Source organism: Balaenoptera physalus (genome assembly GCF_965194825.1).
Source record: "Balaenoptera physalus genome assembly, chromosome: 11".
Classification (NCBI taxonomy): domain Eukaryota; kingdom Metazoa; phylum Chordata; class Mammalia; order Artiodactyla; family Balaenopteridae; genus Balaenoptera; species Balaenoptera physalus.
The window spans coordinates 8,989,752-9,002,456 of record NC_138896.1 but is presented as its reverse complement, the minus strand read 5'-3'; the positions used below and the strand labels follow the sequence as shown (position 1 = coordinate 9,002,456).

Here is a 12,705-nt window from a genome sequence, read left to right as displayed (position 1 = left end):
CCAAATCTTAAGAAAAACAGCTTGCAGGTGCCTATCCTCCCAGATTGACAGCTGGCTTGGTGTGGCCAGGTAAGGAGGCGAGCGGACTGCCTTTCCCACACAGCATTTCTGATCTCAGGGGAAGAGGCGGCCAGCAGCAGGCAGAGCTCTGGGCCGGAAATCCCGTGTGCAGGAAGCTGGGCTTGGTCTCGAGCCCCCTGCCTTTCGTTCTTAGGAAACTTGGGCAGCCTGAGGTGAGCTACGTGCACATGAGAGTTGGCATTTGAGCTCCACCACTGTGTGAGGATGAAGAGTTGCAGAGAGGGTAAGGGGCCTTGCAGTGGGCGGACAGGGACGTGCATTTGGGCAGCTTCTCAGAACCGCGACTTGGGTTTCTGACCATTTATTCTCCGTGCCAATGAAGCGCTGCCAGATGCCTGCTCAATTACAGTTCTAGTGTGAAATCACACGGAGAGGTTTAATGCCATTTACTGCTTTGGTCAAAGATAATGGAGGGGAGAGGAGGGGTGATGAGGAACCTTCGTGCCCACGAGTGAAATTGAGATCTAAGAGCAGAATGCCCTTTCATCCTCCACTTTTAGTTTTCTCCACTTAAACACTATGCAGGGCATCCTGTTTCCTTCTGTTCTTAAAAGTTACCCAACTGATAGTGGGTATTAATTATCATACTCCTATAGGGTAAATGGTGTCAGCAGGATGATGTGTTTTCCAAAACACTGAAAGGCCTTCCTCACCTCCACATCCTCCTCAGTGCCTTCCTCAAGTACTACCCCCTCTCCTCTAATCCAGCCAAAACTTTCCTAAACTTTAAACCACTAAAGTCACTAGTAAGTTAGCCTACCAATATGGCACTTTTGCTGCCGGAAGGGCCCTGGCAAAGTACACCTGGCACTGCAGACTCAGCTGCTCAGTGGCCTGTCTCTGGAAGATCTAGACCACACGAATCCCATGAGACACAGATAAGAGCAAGCCCAGGTTTGTCCTGCCACTTGCTGTTTTGGTGTGCACACCCTTGCTGGGCTACACCCAACTCACCTACCCAGATAAGCAGCAGCGGGGGCGGGGGGGGGTGGGGGGGTGGGGTGGAGGTGCCCCAGGCACCAGCCATTTGAATACTCAGTGAATCATCTCTGGAACACTGGATGCCTGGAAGTTGAGAAAATGTCCCTTTCCTTCATCCTTCTTTCTTTCAGAGCCTAGGGGTCCAGCTGTAATTTATTCTCTTCTTTACAATCAGAAAAAGTTTTCCCTATACCCTGAGAAAGAATAAAACTAAGAGGCGTTTAGTACTGTCTAGCCGGTATTATTTCCCAATGCCTCAGATATTTATATGCGCTGTGGTGCGGTTCTTTTATTTTTCAATCAGCAAAATAAAAGACCACCTAACAGCGAGGGAGACCTTTTGGTGGCAAAGTTTCCAGATGGGAGTGGCAGAGGGGAAGAAAAGGGCATCCCCACACACACTACTAATGGCCACTAAGTTGTGCCATTCAGTCAAGCCTAAGGTGATCTGCTCCGGCCCATCACAGTTCTTTAGCCTCTCCATTTACAAGCGGTGAAACTGATAAGCGCTTGGGAAACACTGAAAAACGTTCTGAAGGTATACAAGAGAGGGGGGATGGGATCTCGTCGGGGAGCAAGGTAGCTGTGGAGGGAAGGCAGTAAGATGAGGGGCTAAATTCATGTAAACCCTCTATATCCCAGTGTACCCTTGATGGCTAGGGGTGCCTTTGCTGTTAGATCTTCCTTTTGAACTAAACTAGCAAATCTCAGGGATCCTGGATCATAAATCCCATGAATTTGATTTACAATGATTTCCAGAATACTTTTCTCTCAGGACTGACATGATATCAATGAGCAGCAAATAACAGAATTATGCTTAAGGATATGCCTTATGTGAAATAAGAAACAAGAAACCCTCCTTTCTCACACCAGAAGGGTCTCCCTAAAGCCCTCCTGCAACTCTGAACCTTCAAAACATAAACTGTAGGCAGCATTTCAAAGTGATCACAGGGCACAATCGTATACAGAGGGTTAGATACACAGAATATAGTTAGTGCAAACGTTCTTGCTAAATTAACCACGGCTTGCCAAATTAATTTCTATAAGCAAAGAAAAAGTTCAATTTTCTGACTAACTACGCTCGTTGATTTTTCAGGTCATGCATGCCTCAAAACAAAGAAAAGAAAATGGTGAAGGTGACGGTGAAGACTGAACATTGCAATAAGACTTTATGAAGAGCCTGAATCTGAAATGATGTTTTATTTCTATTTCAACAGTAACTACCATTCTCTTAATCAGTGAGCATATCTAGAATCCTACCTTCAGAACCACGCCCTGTGTTCAGGCTGGCTACAGACAGGTCTGTATACGCTTAGGATCCCGGAAGCAGGCTCACCTATTTAGGGTCTATTTTCTGGGGCTTAAGAGGTTTCTAAGAAGCAAATTATTCAACTGCCTCTGCCCTCCCGATTACGTAACTTATCTGTGGCAATCAAGAAAGTGTAGAGTTGGATGTCATATGATGTTTGTGTTCTTTCGGTGCCCCAGGAATAAGTTTACCTTGGGACCAAGTTCCACACCTGCCCTAAGTCTCACTGTGAACCATGGATCAAGATGACCAGTTTAAACAATTGCTTTCTGAGGGGGTGGGGAATGGCAGAGTTGTTAATGACACATGAATTTACAAATAATTCTTTGGAGGTATAAGACTAAGTGATTTCTAAAGGATTTAGTGTATTGAAAATGGATCCATTCAAAACAAGCTTGCTTCTTGAGAGAGGGAAAGAAAACCAATTCTAAGTGTTTAGCTTCATAGACAGGACCTGGTGTTACATCTGCACACATCTACTCCCACATCCACTCCCCCGCCCATTTCCCCATTCCTAGCAATTCTGTGAAAAAGATCATGCTTCTGAGCAGTTGCCACCCTGTAATAAAGTCGAGGCTGTTTTACTCACTCCTGAGGGTGCCCTGGTGATCGCCCATTCCCACTGTCTCCTCCAGTACTTCTACAGATACGAGTACAGTCCAGCTGTGGGCTGCCTGCATGGAAGGGGCCCTATTCCAAACACTGATTCTTCCCCAGACCTACTGAAACAGAATCTCTTGGGTTGGAATCAGGAATTGTTTTATTTTTTAAAAAACAAGATCCCCAGCTAATGCTTATGCACAATAAAGTTTAGTAACCACTGACAGCAAGATGGCAAGGAAATTGGTTCGTAAAGGAACCAGACCCAAGGCCTTGATTTCATTCTTATATTTATCTCAGCAACTGGAGCTCTAGACTTCACCACCACCTTCCAATGGCCCAATGCATTATAAGAAAAAGAAATGCACAAGAAAGGTTTAAATGTTAAGGACCAAAATAAGAGAAATAAAAGTCTAAGTAATAAATGCTAGAATGCTGAAATAGGTAATTTTTAACTCTCTTTAATGACACAAAGACACCCAAGACATCACTACTTCTAAAGTCATCGTGATTCAGGTAACCAATATGACTGAAATTACGTATACATTTTAATATGGATGCTGATTTAGATCAATTGAACTAGAGACATGAGAACAGTAAAGCAAAGCAAAATAAAATAAAAAGTGGGCTTCTTCTTCAAAACAAAAAAAAATCCTTTATTAAAATGTATGGCTAGACAGTAGTTACCAATAAATATACATATACTGGGGACAGAGCTCAAAATTTTTGCTGATAAGGAGACATAATCAAAAGTGTTTGGGAACCACTGCTTTATTTCATTCCTTCAGGATCTCGATAGTTGAGATGAATCTGATAAACTTTAAAAATACAACAGGATACTAATATATGGTCCCATGTGCCCCCTCTTAGAAGATATCTGTATTTTCATAGAGGACAATGCTTACTCCAGAGGAATCCACTCAAGGAGAGCTTCTGGCTCTCTGGTTGGCAGGTAGATGAGATGATGGGGTAGAGAAGCCTTTCCCAGGAGAAGCATATCCAAGAAGAAACTTCTAAGGGTTCTTAACCACATCCTTGTCTGGGATGAGGAAATCAGGGCAGTTATGATTTTTCAGTGAACTCACTAATTACCTTCTATTTTCCCACCTGAGTGGGATTCAAAATATGGTCAAGTAGGTTACTGGTGGTTTCGTCAGGTAGTCTGAGGATAAGTGTCTTGTTGGTGTTTTCTGTATTCATATTTTTATTGCAGTTTTACATAGACTACCTCAGCTTTAATAATCAACTCTGTGATCACATCAATTCATTCACTTGAAAGAATATTTTATAGGTGTTCTGCTTGGGAAGGAAAACTCAGTTCTTTATCTTGCCTCTGCGTTTCTCTCCCTTTCACTCTACATGTAGCTAGCACATGTCTAATTCTCACTTCCAAATATGCCAAACATATTTTACAAAGGAATCTGCTTTAGAGTGACCAACTGTCCTCGTTTGCCTGGGATTGTCTTGTTTTCACACTGAACGTCCTGCATCCCAGGAAGCCCCTCAGTCCTCTTCACCCAGAACTGCACTATCCAATACTGTAGCCACTAGCCACAAGGGGTGAGTTAAATCTCAATAAGTTAAAATAGATAAAACAGTTCCTCAGTTGCACTAGCTATATTTCAAGGGCTTAATAACTACATGTGGCTTCTGGCTACCTTACTGGCCAGCATAGATGTAAAAATCTCCATCATTGCAGAAAGTTCTGTTGGATAGTGCTGAGCTAGAGGGTTTTTCCAGCAAGTACCCAGAACTAACATCTTTTAAAACAGTACCCTGGTCAAGTGTCACCAGTTGGTTGAGCAAACTCATGTGATGGGGCCTGCCATCTCAGTGAACACACAGAGCATGCTGGCTCAGCAAAGCCTCAGTGAAAACTTTTGTTTTTCAGAGTTCACATTTCCTGATGCATCAGGCTTCTGGAACCATGCCCTCAATCTTCCCAGCTCCCAGGGATTTATAAACAGTTGTTCCCATTTAGTGAAAATGGGAATATGGCATTAAGAAACATTTAACACGACAGCAAGAAAAGACAATTTGACTCCTTTTAAATTGTGTCCATGAGGCATGAGGGTCACACTAATTTTGTTCCCATTTGCGGATTTTCCCTTGATGCGCAGCATAGCAGAGAGGATAGCCGGACCTAGCTGAGTTAGAACTGAAGGGGACATGCCTAGGAAAACCACCTTAGGAATGGGTGCCTTTAAGTCGGTCGCATCCCTACCCCAAGCATCAGTTGGATGCAGCAACGGGGCTTCTCCTCTTACAAAGTGGCCAGGAGTCACAGAGAGGACAGCACTTTGGCAACATCCCTGTTCCCCCAGGGCAAAGGAGAATTAGAAACAGAAACAGGAACAAATTGCTGTCAGTTTGAAGATTCACTGCTGAAAGATCTAACTGTGAGCACAGGGATGTATTTGTTTTATAGAAGTTATCGAGCACCTACTCAATAGGTCCCTACTCGTGAGTCATTCACAGTCCAGTAGGGGAGATTAATAATGTTCACTGATTTGTAAAGGATAATGTAACAAATGGTTATTTGGGAAGATAGTGGTGATGATGATGACGACTAACATTCACTGGGCGCTTCCCAGGTGGCAAGCTCTACTCTGAGTGCTTTACATGAAGAAATACAAGAAGGATACTTCAGGAATACAGATGCTGGAAGGCTCCCCAGGTGAAAATATAACACACTGTTTTTCAAAATTTCCAGGAAATTTAGCAGATAAACAAAGCAAAACTCTCACAAGCTGCTTGAAAAAGTAGCCTAGTAAAGCAATTTAGGTAATGGATTTTATTTTTTAAATAACCTTTTTTATTTTGGAATGACTTTAGATTCATGGAATAGTTTCAAAGAAAGTATGCAGAATCCCCATATGATAACTGGTTTCTGAGTCAGACAGAAATGGCTTCAAGTCCCAAGTTCTGTCATTTATTACTGTGTCCTTGGATAAGTTATTTAACCACTCATACCCTCAGATGTGGCTTCCTCAATTGTAAAATGGCACAACAGAACTTGCTTTAGAGGGTTGTGGGAAAGAAAGAAAATGAGAGAATTTGTGTAAAGTGGTTTGTACATGCTTGGGCCACTGTTGTGCTTAATCAACATTAGCACATTATTATTTATGTGGATGACATCGTTAACAAATTAATGAAATTTGTTAAATTTAAATGTTATAATAATTTTAAATGGCCAATATCTAATAACTAAGTTTTAGCACTTCAAAGGACAAGTTCCATTTCCTTATCTTGTTCCTTTTCTCAGGCAGTTGAAGGGGCTCTCAGTTCTCACCTTCACCCAGGCTCAGTCTATACCAGGCCAGATGGATGCACCATCATTTTGGTCTCACACTGTAAACATGTCTCTCCCCACCTAAAGAAATGGAGGGAAGATGGAGTGGGTATACCCACTGTCTTAGACATTTCAGGCTGTTATAACAAAAACACCATAGACTGGGTGGCTTAAACACAGATATTTATTCCTCATGGTCTGGAGGCTGGAAGTCCAAGATCAAGGTGCCAGCAGATCCAGTGTCTGGTGAGAGCCCATTCTCTGGCTTGTAGATGGCTGTCTTATTGTATCTTCACAAGGCAGAGAGCAGAGAGAGGAAGCAAACTCTCCTGTATGTTCTTATAAGAGCAGTAATCCCATCTTGAGGGCTCCATCCTCATGACCTAATTACCCCCCAAAGGCTGCCATCTCCAAATACCATCAAATGGGGGATTAGGGTTTCAACAAGTGACTTTTGAGAGGACACCAACAGTCCACAGCACCCACCCAGGATGGGAAGCTGAAACCTTCTGCTCTGGTCTGTTCAATCGGGGCTCACTGACGGGGCTCACAGAGCACCTTCTTAGGAGCTCTAGGCACGGGTACAGGGACTCCTTCTTCTATGGCGTTGGTGAATGATCCGTAACTCAGCGTCCCGTTGTCTCCCTGCTGAGCTGGGGATGGAAGCAGAAGGGCAGAGAAACTGGAGGACCAAGCACCTTCTTCCCCCTTTTCTTCTCGTTCTATGATCTCTGAGGTACTGAAGGCTGTGTCTCTACTTCTCGAACACAGAGAACTCCCAGGATCCTTGGGCCTCTGTGTGGTCCATTAGAGAGCCATGCACATTTATCTCCATCACTGAGAAACAGTCACTCCTGCTGTCTGATTTCTTTAGAAGAAAATACTTTTAACTAGACAATATTTGGGTTATGAATTCAAAATCAGTTTTCTGAGGCTTCAAAATTTGGTAAACAGTTGAACACACTCTAATTTTTCCATATTTCTCTCTGCTACCAGAAGACACTTCTAATCATCACTTAGCATCCCCCTTGATTAAAACAAAGACACCAATTCAACACTGAGTGTTGACTTTTCTTCTTACCCACCCTTGCCCACATGAACCTGCCCCCACTATGTACACACACACACACACACACACACACACACACACACACACACACTCACACACAAAGAAAGAGGTGATGATAATCCACAAACCTTGGACTTTAGGTCTATTTCAGTTGGTCTTTTCAATTTCTAAGAAACTAAGCAGGGGGCATTGGGAAATTCTGAGTTGCAGTCTTAATGGAAAGCCCCAGGTCAAGAGTAACAGCTTTTCTTCAGTTTAAAAGCTAATGTTGACCTTAAGAGAACTCTGAAATATGTGTGAAAATTGTTCCCATCAAATGTTTTCTGGAAAGAATTCAGGCTTTTTGCAATGAAGAACCTATTGATAGATTTAGCACCTCAACATGCTATTCACCAAAGACACACTGCAAAAGTTGTTCCTGTGACCATTCTTGCTAGTGGTGGGGTACTTGTTGTCGGCCAGATGGGCATTCTGATCAGGTGGTGGCCGTGAGGACAGACAGGCTATGAGTAATTCCTATCATAAAACCTAACACTTATTGAGTACTTACTACCTTACAAGTTCTATCCTTAGCACTTCACATGTACTGTCTCATTCAACTTGCATGGCCATACTATGAGTTGGGCACTATTATTATCCCCATTTTACAGTTGAAGAAACCGAGACTCAGAGTTTCATTAACTTGCTCACTGTCACACAGGTAGAAAGAAGTGAAACTAGGATTTGAAGCAGGGCATGCTGACTTTGGAGCCCACAGTCTTGGCCACTAAGTGACAAGGCTTTGCCTCACTTCACTTTGGAGTCCATGCTTCTTTGGAAGCCAACATTTAGCTGCAGACCAGCAGCCTCACCAAACAGAAAGCAACCTGCGGACCACCCAAATCATCCAGCATCTTGCAAACATTTCCTTAGTCATCCCCTCTTAGCATCCCCATAACGATGTCACTGACGGTAGAAAAATGGCAGTGCCAGGACTGAGCACTGGATTTTCCTACGTGGCACTTTGCCCAGTGGCTTCTAGGCCCAGTGTATTCTCTCTTAGCTCCTGAACCAGTGCTCACTTTGAAAGCTACAGCCAGATTTATGGAACCAGGGATGCTCATACTAACACCACTAAAGAGTCAATAACTTCGTGAAAACTGTTCTATCTTATTACAGCGGTAGGGGAGGGTGTCATTAGGCCTGCAGTGAAATAATCATTGTTTCCAAGAACACAAAAAAGTCAGCACCTCAGCACTTCAGGTAAGTTCATTGGCAAAGAGGCCTCATGGTTTGAGGACAATCTTGAAGACAACTGATTATGCTTCATCTACTCCCTATGTAGGCCTTTTCCAAATCATTTCAGCATTACTCCCTCTGAATTTTGGACGGGGGACAGAGAAGGGGAGAAGGCAGAATATCATGGAAAAAGTTCTGACATCTTTGAAGACAAGAATGCAAAGGGTTGGTACTTGAGAAGAGGGTCAGGAGGAGACATTCCCTCTAACCAGCTGAGAAGCAGCTGTGCTTCTGTCTCCAGGAGCTTACAATCTATGAAACATTCTTATCCTGAGAGGCCAGGTTTCAAAGAGAACTATTGTTGAAGGTAAGAGAGAGATGCTGAGTTTATTCTGTATTGGCATGTGATTTATTTCAGGCACCAACAAAAACTGGAATCACTTTGAGTAGCCCCAAATGCTATGAACCTTCTGGAGGAGAACGGTGGAAACTGCACCTCAACCAACCAGATAACGTAAAGCAATTCTAGATGAATAATTAGTATGTAATGATTCAGATGTGCTTGGCAGGAAGAAAATGCCAAGGAGGCTAACAGATTTGACCTTAAACTTCAGCCATTTTGTAAACAAGTGTTCTGTGAGGTTTCATTTCATTTTCATACACGTTGAGGATGGCATTTCTATTCAGAGGGCAGTCAAGTAAATGATTAGCCAAAACAACTCCTTTTGACCAAATGAGTCAACTCTGCAATAAACAATCTGGCAGTTTGTGTGTTTTTTGGATTTTTTGGTTTACTTTTTGTGTTAAGGGGATTTTTTTTTTTTTAAAAAGCACAGCAACCTTTTCCTTGCTTTTATGAAACACTGCCCTATGTTTCCAGGCAGAAAAGCAAAAACTTTCAAAAGGTCATGTGATGTCCTTTCAGCAATGCAGAAATAAGAAAACCAACTAACATGAAAAAAAGGATGTATTTGATAACGATCTTTGGCAGATGTCTTAAAGCAGAATATATAAACATGCATGCTATATATGTAAGGCTAAGAGGATTTCACCTTGAAACTTGATAGCTGTAATTCCTTAATAAAGACCACTTGTTTGTCAAGGGCTAGATTAACTTCTGAGCTGGGTTATACAGGAAATCAAATTCTGTTCCATTATAGGAGCCATTATCAATATCCTCCCTGAGTACAAATTTGGAATGTAGTAAGAGGCAAATAAAGCCTTCCCTCATCCCAAGCCGAAGGAGTCAGCGCACGTAAACACAGATTGGGATCCTAAAGTGCTTCCATAAAGCTTTAGGGGAGAACATATTCCCATCTCCCTACAGGATCATGGCCTGTTCTTTATGGAGCGTGTTGAACTCTTCTGGTTTCTATAGAGTAATGGTCCTCACTTGGGGGTGATTTTCTCCCCAGGGACTTTTGGTAATGTCCATAGATATTTCTGGTTGTAATACTGGGACCCCCCAGTGATACCAAATAAACAAAGCAAAGCAAAGTAGCATCTCAAAGGCTCAGGAAATTAAATTGTCATTGGAACCATAGCCTACAAAAGTCAGGCCAGGACCCGTGTGCTAACCCTAAACAGGGTGACTGATTGCTAAAAGATTTAAATAAGACTCAGAGACTCTTAAGATAATAATCAAAATGTCTAGGATACAACTGAAAATCCCAGCCATACCAAGAACCAGAAAAAGCACAGCTTGAATAAAAAAGGACAATCAACTGCCACCAACACAAAGATGAATCATATACTGGAATTACCTGGCAAAGACTGTAAAGCAGTTATTATAAAAATGCTTTACTGAACAATTAAAAATTCTCTTGAAACAAATGAAAAACAGAAAATATCCACAAAGAAATAGAAGCTGTAAAAAAACTCAACTGGAAATATAGAACTGAAAGATAACAGTAACAGAAAAACAGACAAAAACAAAAAACCTCACTGAATGGGCTCAGTAGCAGAGTGGAGATAACAGAGGATAGAATCAATGAACTTCTGGAGCAATTTACTCACGTTGAAAACCAGAGAGAAAATAGACTGAAAAAAAAAAAAAAACTGAATTAGAAGAGCCTCCGGGAACTGTGAGACAACAACTAAGGATCCAAAATTCATACCACTGGAGTTCCAGAAGGGGAGTAGAAAAAGAGTTAGATTGAAAGAATATTTTTTAAAAATGGCTGAAAATCTCTCAAATTTGGTGAAAGGTGTAAATCTACAGATTTAAGAAACTGCACAATCTCCAAATATGATAAGCCCAAAGAAATTCAAGCCACAACACATCATAAATAAACTTCTGAAAACTAAAGATAGTCTTCAAAGCAACCAGAGAGAAATGACACACTAAACGTAAGGGAGCACAAATTCAAATAAAAGCATATTTCTTATCTGAAACCATGGAGGCCAGAAGGAAGTTGCACAGTATTTTTCAAGTGCTGAAAGAAAAGAACTGTCAACAGTGAATTCTATATCTTACAAAGCTATTCTTCAGGAATGAAAGGGAAATAAAGACATTCTCAGATGAAGGAAAACTTAAAGAATTTTGTTACTAGCAGAATTACCTTTAAAAAACGGCTAAAGGAAATACAGTCAGCCCTCCATATCTCCACATCCACAGATTCAACCAACTGCAGATCAAAGATATTCCAAGAAAAAATTCCAGAAAGTTCCAAAAAGCAAAACTTGAATTTGCCACACAGCAATTATTTACATAACATTTATACTGTATTTACAATTATTCACAGGCATACCTCATTTTATTGCACTTTGCTTCATTGCACTTCGCAGATATTGCATTTTTTTACAAATTGAAGGTTTGTGGCAACCCTGCATCAAGCAAGTCTGTCAGTGCCATTTTTCCAACGGCCCTTGCTCACTTTGTGTCTCTGTGTTATATTTTGATAATTCTCACAATATTTCAAACTTTTTCATTATTATATTTGTTTGGTGTCCTGTGATCAGTTATCTTTGATGTTTCTACAACTCACTGAAGGTTCAGATGATGGTTAGCATTTTTTAGCAATAAAGTATTTTTTAATTAAGTTATGTAAATTCTTTTAGAAATAACGCTATTGCACACTAAATAAACTATAGAATAGTGTAAATATAACTTTTATATGCACTGGAAAACCAAAAAATTGCAAGTGACTCACTTTATTATGATATTTGCTTTATTGTGGTGGCCTGAAACTGAACCTGCAGTATCTCCGAGGTCTGCCTGTACATAGCATTTACATTGTTTTAGGTATGGTAAGTAATCTAGAGATTTAAAATATACAGGAGGATGTACCTAGGTTATAGGCAAATACTACACCATTTTATATAAGGGACTTGAGCATCTTTGGATTTTGGTATCTGCAAGAGGTCTTGGAACCAATCCCCCAAGGATCCTGAAGGATGACTTAATTCAAACTGGAAGACAATGACAAAAGGATGAAACTTGAAGCATCAGAAAGGATGAAAGAACAAATGCAAAGAGCAGAAATATGGTATATACAATACACTAACTCTTCTCATGAGTTTTATAAATCATTTAATAAGTAGAACAAAAATTGCAACACTATCTGATTTCCAAGACTATGATATTTAAAAATGGGAAAAGTAAAGGGACTAAAATGGAAGTAAGGAGTCCAAGTGGTGAACTGTAATGCAACTAGGCTGTAATAAGTCACATATGTATATTGTCATACCCAGAGCAATTGTTAAGAAAACTATACAAAGAGATACACTCAAAAATACTATAATTAAATCAAGATGGAATCCTAAGTGTTTAATTAATACATGGGAGGCAAGAAAGGAGGAACAGAGGTGTAAAAAAAAAAAAAAAAACAGAGGAAACAAGGAGCAAGAAAATAACTAAATGGAAGACTGAAGTCCTAACATACCAACAACTACCTTAAATGTAAGTGTCTAAACACAACTATTAAAAGGCAGAGATTGGCACAGTGGGTTAAGAAAAACCTCACAACTCATCTATGCTGTTTACAAGAAACTTGCTTTAATTTCAACAAAATAGGTAGATTGACAGTAAAAAGATTGAAAATATGTACCATGTAAGCATTAATTTAAAAAAGAAGAAATAATAATATTACTATCAGTTAAGGCAGACTTTATCTGAGCAAAGAAACTTACTAGAGACAATGAGAGACATTACAT

The 12,705-nt window shown here is 40.8% G+C and overlaps 1 protein-coding gene across 43 annotated transcripts in view; it reads left to right on the top strand.

Moving 5' to 3' along the window:
* Positions 1-12,705, top strand: part of ADTRP (androgen dependent TFPI regulating protein) — a 110,440-nt gene that overhangs the window by 12,412 nt on the left and 85,323 nt on the right. For 3 of the 43 annotated variants that reach the window (XR_014250872.1, XR_014250873.1, XM_082413376.1), the window contains exons 1-3: positions 76-304; positions 2,159-2,362; positions 5,566-5,648. The exons of 1 other annotated variant lie outside the window; for it this stretch is intronic. The gene's annotated coding sequence lies outside the window, so the exon portion shown is untranslated. 39 more of the 43 variants (XM_082413380.1, XM_082413379.1, XM_082413365.1 and 36 more) reach the window with 33 other exon arrangements.